This window comes from Adiantum capillus-veneris, chromosome 12 (assembly GCF_014529385.1).
Source record: "Adiantum capillus-veneris isolate H3 chromosome 12, ASM1452938v2, whole genome shotgun sequence".
Classification (NCBI taxonomy): domain Eukaryota; kingdom Viridiplantae; phylum Streptophyta; class Polypodiopsida; order Polypodiales; family Pteridaceae; genus Adiantum; species Adiantum capillus-veneris.
The window spans coordinates 103,399,575-103,412,932 of NC_140942.1; positions in this window are offsets into that span (position 1 = coordinate 103,399,575).

The following is a 13,358-nucleotide window of genomic DNA, read 5'->3' on the forward strand; positions in this document are numbered from 1 at the left end:
CTTTAATATCTCTAATAATCCTCACCATGAGCTTCAAATTTGTGCTGCATGGTCAAACTTTGAGACTACTCTTGCATTGAATGTTTTTTTCACGTGTCTTTACAAAAGTCATTCAAAGTGGAGACCTTGTAGACCTCCTCATTGGAGATAAGGTGGTTGCAAATGGGAGTGTATTTTCAACCGAACCTGTGTTTTGTGCCATGGTGAATTACTTGGTGATGGTAACTTGTTAGTGTTTATTGATAATTTCCATGACTCTTTTGCTTGCTTGCCCTTTCCAACAATTCAAGCAACAAAAGTCACTGAAATGGTTGGTGGGTTTGCAAAATGTGAGAGAAAAAATTTCAAGCTTACAGGAGAATGTGGAATGGATAGTATGCCACATGATGAAGTGGATGTGGCCCTTGAAGGAGAACATATGGAGGTATTTGACTATGGAGAACAATTGCGAGAGAGTTGGAAAGAACGTGTTGTCTTGCTTTAGTTAGAGGGGATGAAATATTGCATTGGAACAGGGGCTATACTTCTATCTTTTCCCTATGAAGCGATTGACTATGAGGTTTTAGGAGAAGAAGATCTTGGTGTGGTGGTGAATAAAGCTTACAATGAAGGAACAAGGGCGAGTGCAAGTGACATCTTAGATTTCATCACTTTAGTACGATGGCCTATTAAGAGGCTTACCTTCCAAGACGGATCACCATTGATTTCCAAACCATTGGGCAAAGAATTTGTGGATGAAGACATAGGCAAGGAGATGGACAATGTGGATTATGCGGCTACAAATTTTGCTGCAAGGACAAGGTCATATTTTGTACACAAGAGAACTTATTGTATGGTTAATAGAAAGCCTAGGATTCCTGCTCTTAAAGCTTGAGAGGCCAGGATGTCTATGGGAGCTGTCTCACAAATTGTAACCATTGATTGTTGTCCAGATAAATGTTTCCAAATCTCAAATAGAGAATCACTGCTCAACTTGCAAAAATATTTTTGGGGCTTGCAATTGGAGGAATGTAAAAATTATGTGTATGACACACTTGATTCCTCGTTCCGAGTTGATGGTGTCAGCACAAGGAAGTACATCTTCGTGCTCAGTATGGTATGAGATGCATGGTATACCAAGAACGTCTTTTTATAGTATGTACAGAGCTCAATTTGAGCAAGGTGTGAGGAGGGAAACGCATGGAAAGAAAGGGACAATAAGAGCGGGTTGAGATCACACATAGATGGGTACAGTGGTGAAACGCAATTTGACATCTACAAATAAATAGACATATGGAAAAAAGTGAATAAGACCTTGGAATAGGCTCGAAGTAAGAAAGTGTCAATATCTTTATTTAATTGGATATGGAACATAGAGTTCAAGAATGTTAGTCTTGCAACAACAAGCGTGTCTCCAAATGTGCTATTTGCTCATAAATAAATTAAAAAATGGTATCAACAAATTTTTTACAAGAGCGTAATGCTCTTTAAAGGAAGCGTCAAGTTCACATGCTACAAGAGCAGCTCTAGAAATTTTTACTATGGTTGGCACTTGGCATATTAGTTGGAACTGCAAAAAAACTTGTGTATCATACATGACAAGATGGACCAAGAAAAGACTGCAATTCCAAGGCTAAGTTCAAAGTCAAAGCAAGCAGATACGTCTCCTCATATGCCAGTCTCTTTGACTGGCATGATTACACATGGACATGGCCAGGGAAGTTATGATCACTTTGTAGTTGATTTGTGGCCACATGAACCAAACTTCACAATTGGCTTGCTATTTCTATGCTTAAGAAATCTAGAGAGATTGGACAATCATGAGAAGGGTGACCTTGATCTAGACGGAATGCCAAGGTCTTCTTCTATAGTTCTTCAATCTCTAAGTTCCAGGAGAGCACTAGATCATTATCAAGGGATCACACAAGGATCAAGACGTGAAAATGAAGATGTAGGGCATGGTGATATCTGATAACTTACTATTGTAATTGGATAAGTGTGGGTTGAAAAACAAAAATCACTATCTATTTTCATTTTTTCCATTGCTAGTTTCACGAGGGACATTCAAGATGATCCAGTTGGGCTTTTAATGGTGGGTCATACACACGAAGACATTGATGCAATTATTAGTAAGTTTTCAGAGAAGCTAAGGACAAGCATGACTTTTACATTTCCGCATCTCATGGAACATTTCCAATCATGTGAGCACACAAAGCCTACTCCATTTCTTTTAACACATGTGCCAAATTTTAAAATCTATATTGAGTACTACTTGTGTGGTTCAAAGGAAGCTCTTTTGGGGCACTCAAAACCTCTTCATTTTAGGTTCTATATGCTGGGTGAGTTGCTTGTCATGCAGTACAAGATTCATCCAAAGTCAATGGATTTGTTTCCAAGAGAAGGTGGCATTGAACCATGGAAAAAGGGGAATGATGGGAAGCCTAGACTTCCAAACGGTGTAACAATGCTACTACCAATGTTTTATTATGTAAAAGAGCACCAGGAGGTAGTAGGGGGGAATTTAAGACTACATAAAATATTGGGAAAAGTGGTACTCAGATAAACAAGGTACAATAGACTCTATACAAAATGTTTATAGCCGCACTAGTTGATTATTGGGAAGACATGGTCCATTCTTTACAAACGTCACACATTCTTAGTGTAGCAAAATCTGTGGACTTTTGGACAAGAACACAAGGTGAAACTATATGTGGTGAAGGAAACAAGGAAGATGAATTTTGGGGAATAGAAGACTTGGATGACCATTATTGCGGTCCTGCATCAAAATGGTCGAAGGATGCATTTGACTCAATGGTGGATGTAAAATAGGGAGACTTTGTGCTTTTTCAACCTTCAAAATCAGTTTATCTAATATGGCTTGGAGTTGCACAAAGTAACATAGACATGAAAAAGAGTTCAAATAGCTTCAAAAAAATTGTTATACAGTATTGGGCCCCAGTTTGTTCTCGTCGAAATGCATTAGATGTGGATGTTTACTCAATTTGTAATCATTAATCCACTCATGAGTGGGTTATTGCAATGTACCCATGGTTTCACCACGGTTGAGACTTTGATGATATCTAAAGAGGTGCCACTTGACCTTTGGTACTACTAGCCCCTGCTTAGGTCTACTAGTATGTATATGTATCTATGTGCATATATACTTGTGTACATATAAATAGAGGAGTGAGTAGGGGGAAAAGCTAAATCTCATATTTCTTTATGTAATGTAGATGTCAGACGAGAGACCACCTGGTGGGGAGCATCCATCTGGTTCTTCTTTTGGTTGGTTCACATGCCAGGTGGACTCCCACCAGGGGTGGACATCGCCTCCTGTGGACCCAAGTATTGAGAGGGTGAGACCAAGAAAAGAAATTAATATTATTTGTTGCTAGTTAACCCTAAACCATGAGTGTTATAGGTTCATTTTTGCTAATTGTAGGCATGGCCATTCTACACCTACTCTACTTGGGTCCCTCCACCGGTGGTAGATCTAGACCTACACGGAGCTATCTCTTTATGAAACTAGTACCTCCATTCGATGGATGCATTTCTTGGTCGGTACACTCCACCATAGCTTGCGACCTACAATATTTCTCTACAGTCCACACCATGGGGGAGTCAGGGAGGGAATCCTTACATCCAAAGCCTCACATTAATGGCACCTCAGTGTACGGTCCCTTCTTACCGTACTACTCTCCTTCCACCATCTCAGGGTCCCACTCTCATGGCATTGCAGGGTCCCACACCACTCCATTCCACTCTTGATTTGCCAAAGCAACATTGATGCACTTTTTCTAGTGGCATGCTTGACGCTCATCTCAAGGAGGTAACGAGCGTCGAGAGAGACGAAGCGGGAGGGGGTCTTGTGGCTTTGCTTGTTTTGGTAGTGAGGGGGACAGAGTCCTCTATTTTAGAGCATGCCACCCCTAATGCAGAGGACGAGGATACTAACGCACCCATGCCAGAAACGCATGACTACTACTACAAGGTAAAATATGATGGGGAGGTGGACTTTGACACAGCACATGGCATGGTGTGTCGACGCCATCTTCAGATTCCTATACATTTGACGTATAAGATTCCTTTTGTAAAGTTTAGAGAACAATTTTCCAATTATGTACACTACATTGAGCACACGCTGCATGTTAGATTTCCAAATGTCCTCGATCATCATTTTTCACAACAATGGTTGGAGGGCAACATAAAAGAATTTTAAGAAAACAATCAGTCCAGTGTATGGTGCACATCGGCCAACTAAGTTAGAGATCTAGACAGTAGCTATCTAGTGGTAACATGGCAGATGCGGAGTGGGAGTAGGCAATGCAAGAAAAGAGGGATCAAGCTGCAACTATGACGCAGCATGGGAGAGTGAAATACATCGATAATGAAAATACACAGAGTACACAGAATAAAAGGATGAAATAAAGAATCTGTATGAATATAAGGTAGTCACTGTAAGAAGAGCATAGCTCGTTTCATAACCTCTTGACGACCCCCGAGATATCTCAATATCAATCTCAATCACACTCTCACTCTCAATCACAATCTCAATCTCAATCTTGTGCACAATCACAATCACACTCTCAATATGAATCACACTCTCAATCTATCTCTGGATGGCAACAAGAATCATAATCAGAATTGAAACACGATCACAATCTCAATATCATGACATCTTGCACAAATTTTGTTTCATATTGTAGAGTAGATATCACATTGGTTTCTGGAACTATATCTGCTTGTAAGATAACATGTTACTGCTTGTAGGCTACCTTGCTGATGTTGACAATCTGTTGCTGTCATAACTTTGTCATACAAACTCAAAACATAGTCTTCGAGGTACTCAAAACGATGGGAACAGGTCTAGTCTACCAGGCTAGGCATACAGAATTGCAAAAAAACTTTTTTTTTGGTTAAAAATGCAACTTTCAGTTTGCGGCTCATAAAAACTCTATTTTTGGATCTCCATGATTTTTTGAAGTTATTTTAAGATCACCCATGTATTTTAATCTAAAACACATAAAAATAAAACATTGATATTAATCGAAACATCAATTTTAACTACGGTTTTATTGTACTGCTCGTAGACATACTATCTGTTATATATTAATCTTTATCAAGTATGTCCTTAGTATATTATTTAAAAAGAAGATAATATATTTTATCTCTCAATATCTTAAACTCATTTACATAAGACTAATACTCTCTATCTAATAACCTATTCAACAATATTTCAAATCATGCTCAATGAAAGACATGTCCTATTATATTCTTTTCGACTTTAAAAATTTTCGTAAATAAGTCCTATTACCACAACATGAAGCTCGGGCAAGACAAACTCACATGCACTATAGCTCGGGAGGCAAAGCATCATGGAAGGATAAATATGTAAGATTGATTAAATTACAACCTAAATCAATGATTATAAAGATTAATTGAGGAATTGTTATTGTTATTGCTAACTTAGAAAAATATCGCTCTTAGTCAACCAACCAGGGAGATGGTCAAGTTTCAGGAGCGTCATACAAAATTTGAAACTTTGTGATGGTTTTTCCAACAACTACATCTCTTGCGAGCAATTCCAGGCAGCGACGACTAGATCACTACAAGCGATAAGTTTCAAGAAATAATTTTGTATCAAATGTTTTGAGCTGTTGATATTTGTTTAATTTGGTTTGGGTTTATGTAGATTTGAGGTGATCAAACGTACGTTCTTGTGGATGATGATGATGAAGAGGAGGATTAGATAGAAAAAAATTTGTCCAAACTTTCATAAAGTCCCAATGTGGCACAACATGTATATACAACTATTATCATTTTATTTGGGACTTTTTGAAATAGTTGATCTTTTTCACATTAATTTATCACGGTAAAGTAAATTCAATTTCAAATTTTGATTTTTTTTTGTATACTCTTTTACAAAACAATTGATGAATTTTATGTTTTATGCAGGTAAAAAATAAAGGTGCTCATTTCGGCCACCCAATTTTGGGTGGCCCAAATGAGCAACTTTACTTTCGGTGGTAATATAAGTAGTAATAGTAGCAAGAATGTATGTGGTAATAGTCATTGGTATATACTCGTGACTATTACCCCGTTAGTTGTTATTTAATGTTAGGAATTGGATCGTGCTAGCTATGGTGGATGAAAGAGAAACATGGTGCAAGTGTGTGAGTGTGTATAAGCAAGGTTATCACTCAAGTGAATTAGGTTCCAAGATAGAATTAGCTTGGACTCATAAACACAATCTTGAGTATTGACTTAGCTTAGCACAAGCTCACCATAGACAAGCATGTAGTGCAAAATGGATTTGTTGTTTATTCATTCAAGAAATGAGCTTTAAGTAGCTCTACATCCTTGCTCCACAGTATGTGGGATAAATCCACTCTCCTCTCCTTGACTCACACCTTAGGACAAAGCTCACACTTTACAATCCTCCCCTTGAGGTTTGGACTAAGACAAGATAGGAAGATGCATGATCCACACAGGCTAACAAAATCCACATAGGATGGTGATATCCACATAGGAGAATAAAGTCCATAAAGGATGGTGATATCCACATAGGATGGTAAAATCCACACAAGAAAGATCCACAAAGGACGGTGATGTCCACACAGGATGATAAGCTGGTATCCACATAGGAAAAAGTCCTCCCCTACAAGTAGAGAGTCTGCATCTTCAAAATGGGTCTTCATAAAAGACAACACTACTCTCGTCTTCGTCCTTTTTGTCTTCTACTATGTGAGCTGATCCTCTGTCGGGTCTCTTGCCTTCGTTGCTTCTTCTATTGCTTTTAACTGCTTCATGGTCTAACTTCGTATCCTCCCCTCGAACGAGTACTTCTATCCCCTTTTTTGTGGTATAATCAGGCTTTATTCCATGCGTCATAATGACATGCAACAATATGCTAAAATATCCTATGAAAATATTTATGCAAAAATTAATGCTCTCTTCCATCTTGGTCATTCTTCGAGATCCCAAGCATGCGGAACTTCTCATACAATTTGTCACAAATTCTTCACACATGGAGGGTTTTAGCAATTTGGAGACTCTCCAATGCCAATGTCTATCCCATTACAAAAGCACTGACGGGAGCAAAGCGAACCCCGAACCCCCGACGGCCTCTAAAACACCAGGGACCGAATGGCGCGCCTCGAGCCTGTCATGGTAAAGCAAACAGGGGGCACCACCTAGCTTCAGCGCCTAGGACGCAAACAACACACCACCATAACAAAGTTTTCATCCAAGAGAGATGGATGCTGGGGAGCAATGATGAAGAGGAAAGGGAATGAGATCAAGTGAGAGAGAGAGAGAGAGAGAGAGAGAGAGAGAGAGTGAGGGAGAGGGTATAGCGGCTTAGTACTTAGGCACCACAAAAGGATGGCGAATCCGCACACCCTTCACACATACACAAGTTCACTCCAAACACAAGACTAGGTGGCGATTCCGCACACCTCACATGGGCAAAACATTGCAAGAAAACATACTCACCAAACCTCAAGCTTTATTTAGAGAATAAGGCGATGAAATGGGGAGCATAGGGTAGGGGAATGAGAAGGGAGAGAGTGGTAGAGCACATGGCGGATAGGTGGGAGTTGATGGCGAAGACTCGCATGAGGGTTATGGCCATCATCCTTCATTTAGTTTCCCTTCATCTTCCATAGCCAAGGGTGTAGAGGTCATGCTCAAGACAAGCATGGTGATTGCGGTGATGGTGATGGTGATGGTGTGGTGTGTGTGTGTGCACTAGGCACACACAGTGCATAGTGTACTCTTTGGTGATGGTGTGTGTATGTTTAGTGTGATGGTGACCCCTCTTTATATAGGGGAGGAGGGGGGAGAAATTCTAGAATTTAGAAATGAAGAAATCATTATCTACATAGGCCATGTGACTGTGGGCCCCACTTGTCTGGCTGTGTGTATATATGCCAGAACAGCAGTCTCATGAGAGAGAGACTAAGAGAGAGAGATGGGTGGATGAAAAAAAGTGAGAGGTGACATGGAGAATAAAGTAATTACAAGGGGGGAGAGAGGGGAGTGTGTTCAGAGGTGAATCTGTGTGCAGATGTGTGTGAACACAAGAAAAATCAGGTAACCACCGGGTGGGGATGGGTCTGTGGGCACCTTTTTTTAGTGAAACTGAGTGTGTGCGAGTGTGGGGGAGGTTATTTAGCTACAATACAAGAGACATGGCGCCCTTTAGAGAGAGAGGGGGGGTATTTGGGTCATGGGATATGATAGGAGAGAGAAAGAGGGGGTGGGGTATACTATTTTGGAAGATAGGGTAAGTTTCATGTGAGTGAAGGTGCATTATTGGTGAGAGGTGGGGTAGCTTGAGGGGAGAGAGAAAGAAGAAAGGACAAGGGGAAGAGAGAGGGGGTTGACCTTTTGAGTGGAGGAGAGGAAAAGGGGCACACGGTGGGGCAACAGTGAAGAAAAAAGGAGGCAAGGTGGGGATGGGCTACCCCGTAGGCATGAGGTGGCCTATTTTACCTTTCTTATTGATGGCGGGAAAAAGAGTAGTGCAATCGGGTGGCCTCTGTACTCGTGCACACTCCACAAACCACGCCTCATGCAAACAAGCAAAGAACAAAACAAAGGGGGCACCACCCTAAATTAAGAGGTTTAGGGACCTCACACATAGTGCACATAGGCAAGTGAGACTTCTGGCATTATGATGGCATCAAAACATATGGCCAAACACATAGAAACGAAGCTTAGGGACCTTATTTAGCATATATATACACAAGACATCAGCTTAACAATACAGCGGCATCTGATCATACATAACAAGGGTATAGAGAAGCAAGCCAAGGATGGCATAATCCCTTGTCAAAAACAATCAACCCAGCAAGTAGGTATGATCCTACTAGCAACACATCAATACCTTAGAGAATGATGGCGAGGATGGTGGCCATGGAGCATGAGAGAAGACTCCTTATTTAGGTTTTAGGGCTAGTAATGTAGCATACTAGAGGGAGAGAGAGTAGAGCTCCATCCATAGCTCCTCGTTGTGAGCAATGTCGTCATAGCTTCGTTGCTTGGTGAAGTGGGTGAAATGTTGTTTTTTGAGTGAGAGAAGGCCTCCTTATATAGGTTTCTGAGAGGGTTTAGGATTAGGGATAAACATGCTTAAATCCGATGACTGGGGTTACTTTTTGCTTAGGGTGGTCAACAGATTGAGGTCACGTGATATGTCACCATTAAGATGTTCTCTAGAGTGATGTGAGAGGGGAGGATAAATGCTGATTTTTTTGATTGTGACACATGGGGATAAGGCCTTGACCAGCATTTAAGAGCAGGTGAGGTGGCTGTTGAAACTGGAGGTTCTGCACATGTCAGGTGGGGACCTGCGGGGTGGGGTCCTCCTGAATATCAAATTCTCAAAAAATCCTCAACCATGGCTTCTTTTGACATGTGTTCTTTGAAAAACTCAGCATGTCTCTTTTCAACTCAAAAGTCTTTATCCCTGTTGACTCACCTTTACCATAAGATTTTCTCCTTTTCTCCTCCTGTAACTGCATTGTTGATGCCCAATCACTGCTTCTAGTAACAGTGAACTGTTACCTACCAAATACTTATGGTGCAGTAAAAAATATTTACCATGGGTAAAAAACGTTACTGTAGGTAAAAAGTGATTTGTATTTACCATGTAGGTGAAAAATATTTACTATAGGTAAAAAATATTTACTGTGGTAAAAATATTTACTGTCGGTAAAAAAGTGAAAACGGAGTATGCTGTGCTGTCAGTCCACACGAACATCCTCGTATAAATTTCACTAGATATTCACACCTAGAATGGGCTATTCTGTAAGATATAGGTTGTAGGCATGTATAAGAGCTCGTTCCCACGTATCTTTTGTCCATGGCACTTTTTACTCTTTGGTGCTTGTGAAGTAGATTTTTCTTCTCTTTCGAGATCCCTTGGACTAGAGTATCCTCATCTCCCCAACAACTGACTGTGCCTTTATTGCATCTTCAGAAGGGGTCCTAAAAACCATGCATCATATAGCCCTCCCCCTTAAGCTAGAGGTATTTGATGCCTCTAGCTGTAGGTTGTGCTACAATAGGGTTCTCTTGAATACTTACCCACCTGGACCAATTGAATTTGCCATGTTACTGCTTTCTTGGCTGATGCACCCTGTTTAGTCCTTTCTGATGAATAATTGTATCCATCCATGACTAACAACTGGTCTCCTAGACCCTTGAAATCCATACCCCATCCATTGTCAATATCCGCTTTCACTGGTAGCATTCTCTTTTTTTCTTTTTTTCTTCTCTTTTTTTCCTTTTTTTTTTTTTTTTTTGCCCAACCCCTCGTTGAGCATTCATGCTCAACCATAGTATTATTTAGGTAAAAGATGACTGTATAGAGAGAATTATATAACATAGAGCTATAGACTGCATAAGAAAAATGATAGTATAGTGGCTATATAGATAGGATAGATATAGAGAAAAAAGCATCTGCTACTGCATCACCCTCCAGGGTCAAATGGAAAGCTCAAAGCTCCCCCACGCATGGTGTAGAATCCACCTGGATCAAAAGTAAATCATTGCTCATTGCCATCAACCTGTAAAACATGTATATCCAAGCCTTCCTTTGCACTTGTAGGCAAATAGACAGGCCACCCTTCCAGCTCTTTATAGCACGGAGCTTCGTCACCCTGCATCCATAATCCTTCGTGTCCACTATAAGCATACTTGCCATCACTTGAGAAACCTGAATCATAAGCAGCTATCCTACCATCTGCTACAGAACCCTCCATGGTATATTCCACTTCAAAAAAACCTCGCCATTGACACAAAAATATATGTAAAGCAACCTCCAATAACACATGTATCCATAGCATCACATAACATAGCAAGACCCTGCCATTTGCCTCCACTTGCTGCATAGCCAAGCAAACCTGATCACTTTTCAAACCTGTATCCAAACCCTCTGTAAACGTCTCCACAACCATCTCTTTATACTCAGAAACATGACCTACTAGAGCTTCAACCTGTGCAAATACCTCATCACCAACAAGGTTGACGGCACCTTCCTTTAATTGGATATGGTGTTGGGTTACCATCACTCCTTTAATGTGCTCGTAATCAGTTATAAAGAGGCCAGCATGCTTCTTTAGTTCCTGCAAATAGGGTTCTCTCTCTTCTTCTAGTAGGTCCTTAGCTAGCATCTCCTCTAAGCCTGTGGCTTCTTCCTTGTTTAGAGAGTCTTGACCACCTTCTCCTTCTGGGTTTCGCAGTATTATACCCATGACTTCCAAAGAGCTAGCATCCTCCTCAGATGACTCATCCTCAGATGAAGAGCAGCTGCTTGTGCTCCATTCATCCATAGAAGTCTCCATCTCTAGGTCTTGTTGTCTACCCTGCTTCATGCCATACACAATTTTTTGTTGCTTGCCACCTACCTTATGATTTGGTCGCAACTCAAGGAAACCTGTCTCCCAATCTTGCCTAGCTTTCATAGCCATAAGCCAAGATCTTCCAAGGATTAGCGGATAGCCCTCCCCCTTAGTTGGGATTACATAAGCATCAATTGAGATTGCCACATCAAAAGCTGAAACCTTCACTCCATTGACCTTTCCCACACAAGCCACCCTTACATTATTTGCCATCTTAGCTTGTAAGTAAGTTTGCTCGTTTACTTCCAAACCCAACCTGTGCATTAATTTCTCTGTCATAACACAAATCTCGGATCCACCATCTACGTTCACATTGGAGACTCGCTGACTCTTAATCTCTGCATCAATGACTAGCACGATATCCTTCATGCCTCTTGCACTAATAGACCCAACTGACTTTGCCTTAGCCCTCTTGATGCTGACCATCTTAGACCAGGTTCTACGCATCTTTGGGGAAAGGTGGAGGAGTTGCTGCCATGAAATCTTTGGTCCTTGCTTACTCACATCTGCTACCAGGTCGTAAGGTATGGATCCTACCCCAAGTGGAAAGTCTTCTACTCCTATGTGCCTCCTTGACCTACTCTTCCTTTTCTTGTCTCCTATCACTTGGGAGTGTTAAGGCGGTTACGCCGCTAGCGGAAGCTAAATAGCGAGAACTCAACCAACAACAGAATTTGTCAGACAAGGACGGAGCTTGACCCGCAGGCGCATGGAAACAAATAGGTGGGTGTCAAATCACCTACTCGACCTTCTAATGACAATCACTACTAAGGAAATCAAATCTAAGTTCTAAAATACGCAAGTGACTGAAATCCTTACTACGAACGAATGCTATACGAAACAGGATCTAGAATCATTGAATCGATCTCAAACTCAAGGGGAAGTCTATACACTAGGTAAGAACAACACCCTAAAGACTTGAACTGCAAAATCAACCTATAACCACTCCGTGCGGCAAACGCGTATGAAGACAGGCTGAAAAATACAGGTGATCGAAACTTGACCCCGATGGTACCAATGTGTAGCTCTACTCGTTGTGGTTCTATAGATATTCTTCACACTCCATTCCAACACACGAGTTGGAAGAAAACTCACACCAAAGCTCGTAGGAACTTACCACACATAGAAGCCGATAGCGCGCACTCTTGGTATCTGTGCGTAGCTCTCGCCGTTGCTAACACAATGGCGGTGTCGCTTCTCCAATGGCGGCTCCGTAGCTCGCGTAGCAAGTAGATAAGACTCTCTCTCTCTCACTCTCTCTCAGACACAGTCACGGTGCTCAAAAACTCACTTTGATTAATAATCTCAATCCCCCTTAGGTTACAAAAACTTTGGCTTATATACCTCAGCCTTGGAGGTGAGAACATCTCTAACTAATTACATCAGCAAGTGAAATTACTTCGGGATTACAAGCTGGAAACTCAATTGAGTCCCGTTACTTAATGAATGGCTCAAATCAAAATTAATGTCGGAAAGACATTTATTACAATCAATGGTTACAAAATGATGAGTGTGAGCAAAAATGTGGGTGTGATCCTCTGCTGGCTCAACACTCCCCCCCTCCGCGTTCATGTCATCCCTGACATGACTTTTATGCTTGTTCAATAAAGTCCTATCGTCTTGAGCATCTGCAAATGTGATTCGTATCGTAGGTTGCCGATGGTCAAGGTTGGGCCGAATATTTTGCTTTCGTAGGTGAAAAAGCCGGTGTAGAAAGCTGCTTCGAATGTTTGCATGTGGAAGCTAGGCAAAAACATAATCCTTTGGTATAGGAGGTATAACACTTTTGGAGAAGGCTGCAATGAAAGATCGTACATCATATCAGTCACTGTGTCGGCCGTCGATAGCAGACTCGAGGTCGTGGCTTTTTCTGGCGCGAACGCTTCAATGCAAGCTAAGAGAGTCCTACAGATTTTCTTGAGCATCTGACACGAAAGGTCAGGAGTACCAGTAAAGAGCTTGATGGTGCCC